Source organism: Coturnix japonica, chromosome 17 (genome assembly GCF_054131305.1).
Source record: "Coturnix japonica strain WE chromosome 17, WE-NBRP24, whole genome shotgun sequence".
Classification (NCBI taxonomy): domain Eukaryota; kingdom Metazoa; phylum Chordata; class Aves; order Galliformes; family Phasianidae; genus Coturnix; species Coturnix japonica.
Window position 1 is genome coordinate 14,366,163 of NC_140679.1, and position 6,000 is coordinate 14,372,162.

Consider the following 6,000-nt stretch of genomic DNA (forward strand, 5'->3'; position numbering starts at 1 on the left):
CAGAACATAAATTACAAAGACAAATTGACTTAAAGTAGGCATGAGCCAACACAGCCCTGAGCAAATACCTGCAGTCGAGCCCACTCATCATGCTATATACTAAGATGGAAGACCGGCAGCCCTTTTAAGTCACTTGCTTTAAAATGATGTTATTAAATTACTGTTATTAAATGATTATTAAATTATTTTAAATTTAAAACATTGGGCGTTAGGAGCAAGTGTGATTTTAGCACCGCATTCTCTCTGTTTGTCATTTTCTGTCACAACATGAGGTTATTTAAGTATAACTTCACCAGAGGATATTAAGGATATTAAGCAGGATGTTTCTCTCCGTGGAAATTCCTTTTGTTTGTTTCCTTTTAGGGAGCTATATCAGGTAATTTGGAATTAAGGTGTCTTTGTTTTTTGGCAGTTAGTGACTGATCTCTTGTTTCTGGAGCGCCATGTTTGTTCGAGGTGTAGTTTGGAGGAATTAGGCTGAGCTCCAATTTACACTTGTTTAACTACAGATGCATCCCCACTGCTATTTGTTTATCTCACATTTATTACACTCCTCTAAATTCAAGTTAAGCACTCAGGGGCTTTTTCTAGTAACACTAATGGAGGAGAATAGATGCATTATATGTGAATAATGTATTATGATGATACAATTTGGGTCTCTTAGCTCTAACCGAGACCAGTCCTGCCTTACATTATTTATAATTTACACACACCTTCCTGAACATTTTTATGTAAATATTTAATCCAGGAAGTGAGTTAACTCTTTCATTTTGGAGGTTTCCAATCCAAAACCAGAAGGGAATGTGAAAGAGCACATAGATACCTCACCCAAAGTAGACAGAAGGCCAGTCTTGTTTATTTACAGAAATTAAAAGAGAAACATGACAGATTACAGAGGGAAAATGTGTGCTGGCACAGCACCAAACCCCATCTACTGCTTCTCCTCCCTGTTAGTCTTATTAAATCGAATGAATGTTGACTGCAGATATTTGTGGATGTAGGGCTGGTAGCATTTGAGCCACAGTGTTTTTGTTCTTGTTTTCAGATACATGTTGCCTTTTGGTGCTTTGCCCATTTGGAAACCATTCACTTATTTGAGAAATGCTGCACTAGGACCTTTCAGGTGACTTTCAGCCTCTTCAATACTTGTATCTACCATCAAACCCAATGTCATTTCTGGGAGATCTCATGCCCAAGTGTAAGTAGAATGGCAGCAGAATCCCAATAGCACATGGCAGCATTTAGAATCTGGAGTCTTGTTACGTGTCTGCTCCTTTTCCCCAGCTTTTTCCTCATTGATAGGGCTGAGTTAACCCTACAGTGGCTGAGGAGATGCAGGTTTCCTCCTGCTTGGGCTCACCTGGCATGCAAACTGTTGGGGATGACAAAGTGGAGGTGAGAAATACGAACAGTCTTTGGAACAACAATGAGTAGACCATTCAGGTGGTGACCTGAAATTATTACCAAGCAAGGATTCATCTTCTTGTCCTCGAAGCATGCAATTTGTGGTATTAGATTATGAGATATTGCCTCACATTCTTGTTAATTAGCAGGGCACTGGGATGCAATGGGGCTGTGTTCTGACACATGGACCTGCAGCAGGCAGTCTGCTTGTGCTGCTCCCTGGACTGGACTCTGGCTGCAGCTGCTTTGGGAAGGAATGGAGGACATAGCAAGAATACAAACAGTCCCCAGCCCTCCTCAATATCCTTCCCTGGAGAAACATGTTAGGAAACAACCTCTCCCAGTAGATTTAAAGCAAGTAATTTATTTATGCAGATCTGGTCTTTATTTTGGGGGTGGTGAGGAGGGATAACGAGTGCATTTTCAGGTATTCACAATCTAATGTGTGATGGAGAGCATTTTCCAACTATAGGTCTGTACTCTTTTCCATCACTCCCCGTGTTTCAGTAACAGAAGTTGGCTTGTCTGAGTTTCTGCCTTTGTTGGATCCAAAAAAGAAGAAAATTAGCTTCAGGTCTTTTGAAAAATAACATCCTATAATTTGAGTCCATGTTCCTACAAATTCCCAGCAGGCTCCGAGCCAAAGAAATACACGGATGAAATAAACATTTGAAAAGACGACTGCATTTTGCAATCTAAGAATTGAGTTATATACCTTTTTGACAGCTTCCTGAATCACAGCCCACATCTAAGATGAGTAAATAGGTATCTGGCCCTTTAACTGGCTTCCATTTCATATAATTAAAGACTCCCAGAATTAAATGGCCTATATGGAAAGTGGCTTTCAGTGGTCTAAATGCCTGAAGCAATCTCCTTGCCTGAGCGCAGAAGTGACACTGGCTTGTGGATCAATATCATCTCTGTTATTAATATCAAAAGCGCATTACTTTGTTTTTGCCTGGCTGTGCTCCAAGGCCTGGGCCCAGCGCGGGCTCAGCCATTTGCCTGGACCATAATTTACTTTCTTGAGTTTTTAAGGTATTGTTTTGTCAGGGCCAATCACCATGAAGTTATAAATGATTCTGAGGACTTGCACTCTCTGTTAGTGGCATATGCGGTGAAATTAATTTTTAAAAGTTTCACGTCAATTACTCCTGTCCTTGAGTTATGCAAGGGGACAAAAGAGCAGGGACTTAAAGACATGAGTGATATCAAACAGATGAGGTAACGACAAACAGAAACAGCAGCTTGGGACCAAATCAGACATTACACTATCTTTAATTGATGCATTGAATTAAACAATGCTAAAGCTAAATAAATATTGACCACTTAGCAAAAGACCCATTGATTTTTATGATGGACAACATTTACATCATATCCCGCTCTGTGCTATGGATTTCAGGCTGCTGCCCTATCAGCTCTAGCACTGCTGCTCAGTGCTTTCATGCTGCTGGGCCCCTTTCTGCTGTTGTTCAGGTAAATCATCACCGTCTTCCCTCCTTCTTTTCCCCAAGGAGCATTTATATTTGAAGGCTTGAACTCTGCCAGGTCCTCTCCTCTCCAGCGCTAGCTGCATTAACCAACAGGCTGCCAAGGAATTACATGTAATTTTGGTCACTTGGCTATAGATAGCTGCCACAAGGAAGGACACGGGTGTGCATGTTCCTTCAGCAGGTATTTCCCTGTAACTGATTGAGTTACTTAAATGTGCCATATCGTAATGATGTGATACCTACCTACTTCAGAAACAAACTCAGACAACGAAATGGTTTACAGAGTGAGAGTTCGCATCTCTGACTGTTAATGGTACAGAGCTAAGCTGGGTTTGTAGTTCTTTAGCATGAAATGTTCTCCTAATTGTGGGACTGAACTAAATGCCAGCAATTAGCATTTCGTACTTTCATATGCACTAAGGAAGTCCTCATTACTCTGCATATTCTCACTGAGAGGGAGAGTGTGAGGTCTCCTCCTGGTAAGAGAAGGGTTTCATTACCAAGAATGAGTCCCTGTGCTTAGCAATGCCAACTTCAGTTACGTATTGCTTCCTGCATCTGCAAGGACCGCCAAGACACCAGTTAATAGGCTATTGTTTCAATTAGTCCATGATTACAGCTGCTAATCTCTAATTCCTCATTGTTGTGGTTCCTTTTGACTTCACTCCAGTTATTAAGAAGCATTTGGATTTTATTACAATTGACAGGAACTCCAGCCTTCTCATAGATAAAACGCCGCCTGTTGCAAAAGAAATTCAGAATTAATGAAAAGAGCCTTTCGAGTTTGTTTTTAGTGATTCTTAAAATTACATTATAAACACAATGTAGAATTCAATTAAGCAGGGAAATTATAATGCTCAAGGGGAGAGGCTGGGTTTCTTACTAAGATAAACCAAAATATCTTTAATTAGTTTTCAGTTATAAACAGAAGGCTGGCTTTGTAAAATATAACATGAAGGGAGTGAAAAGAGAGAAAAAGAACAGAACATAAGATAAGGGAATAACTGATAACAGTGGGGTAGGCAGATAGGTGAAGCATCCCCACACTCCACTGCACAGCTCTCAGCTCGGAGATACGTACACTGTGCTGGTCAGAGCTCAGAAATCTCAGCAGCACAGTTTTGATGAGCACATGGTGCAGATGTTTGTTGGAATCTGAGTTGTTAGCAAGCTGTAACCTGCACAGAGAGCAGCCAGGGGTGCATGGATGGTGATCAAGTTTTGTGTCCAACCTCAGGGCTCTGACCGGCTCAGTTTGCCAGTGGCAGTGAGAGTTCTAAAGAGATAATAGACATCTCCATACATTTTCCTTGTCTAGCTTTCACTCTGACAATTTCATTTAAAACGATGGGCAATTGACTGTAAGCTGATGATGGTGGAAGGATTCCTCTCCTGAGCAATCTGTCTTGCGGGTGAGAGCCACAGTGCAGGGTGATGGCTTCTGTTTTGGTGCAGTGCTCACTGTCTTGTGCAGAAACTCTGCTGCAGGAGCAGGCTGACATGATACTTCCCACTGGTGTTAATGTGGCAGGTCAGTGTCCTTGCATGTATGATGTCCAACCCTGGACCTGCAGCAGAGGCACTTACATGCCTGGTTAATTGTATTGTACTCAGAAGAGTGTGGGAGAGAGAGGAAGATGCAGGCTTTAAAGTGCTGGTGCTCAGTGCATGGCCCATAGTCCTGTGAGGAGCAACACAACCTGCTTCACATGTAGAGCAGGGTATGAAAAGAGGCTGTTCTCACTTCCCTGCACGCAGCCGCCTCCAGTTACAAACACGGCCATTTAAAAACATGTAAAAATCATAAGTGAGAAAGCAGCTGTGTACGGCTTCAGCAAAATGCTGAATTGCTGCATCACTGTGGACTCTAAATGACAATAAACCTTCCACCTCTCGTAAATTAAGCAGCCGTTCAGAAAAAAAAAAAAGAATGATATCTACTGCTGCAACTTTTTATGGATGTTTGGTAACTTTAATCATTTTGCAAAGTGCAATTCGTGGTCATAAATTCTCTCCCAAGCACAGATTTAGGGAGAGCTAAAGCACTGCAGTGAGTTGATAGGTAAGTTTTAATCTGACAGAGCCAAAAAGTCTATTAGATTTATCTAGAGGCAGTGGCTGCCCGGTAATTACAGCAGGGCAGGATGAGCAGAGGCTCTGAGGACCAGAAGGTGACTTTATGGTGTGTATCTGGGTCGAGGTGAAGAACTCTGACACCCTGGATCTGAAAAAGTGATTCTTGAGCTCACTTATTTGTTAAGATCTTAGAGTTCAACCAGAAGACAAGGGCATGTCAGGGGTTGCTGTGACCCTGTGGCCGGCACCTTGCAGCCATGTAGGAGAAGTGGCATAGTCCTCCTTTCTTCCTTTTGTTTTTAATACAAAAAAAATGACTTTACTTGGTTGACTTTGTTACTGGTAGTTTAATTATTCCTGTGATAAGGATGGGCTGTTTGGGTCCGGCAGTGCTTTGCTTAATGGTGTAGCAAACTCAGGAATGAAATGGAGATTTTCTGTCTCTTTCTCTTTTGTGCAAACCATTGACCAACATTTCACTTCAAACATGGAGTGGATACGTGCTTACTGCACATAATGGGGCACAGAATGAGGATGAAAAGGTAAGTGCAAAAGCTGTTCTCTAGCATGTTGCTCCTCTGTTAAGTTGTTGATTAGCTGTGAATTAATTCAGAACAAATGATTTCAATTGAGTTGTAGGAGTGAGAATGGAAAGGAATTTGTGTTCCTGGATAGGGACCTATGCCCTTGATCAGCAGTGGTGGAGATGGACTCAGGTACTCGTGGAGCATCTGATCTGCATTGAGCTCTTCCTTCTGCTTGCTCTGTGTGAGCTCTTCTGTTGGTTTACTCACAGGATAATGGGGAAAAATGACCCAGTTCCTGAAGGATGCTTTGTATGCTGTTTGTCAACGTTGCTCATTTGCAAATGAACTGCCAAAACAATGCTTTGTGTTCTGAGCTGAGGTTTAGAGCACTTGGGGTCTTACCGTGGGATGAGATGTGAGGGGGAAGGAAATCCGAGGCTTCCTGAATCTGTATTCCTGATACAAGCTGTTCTGGAAAGGTCAGCTCGACTCCTTTGTTT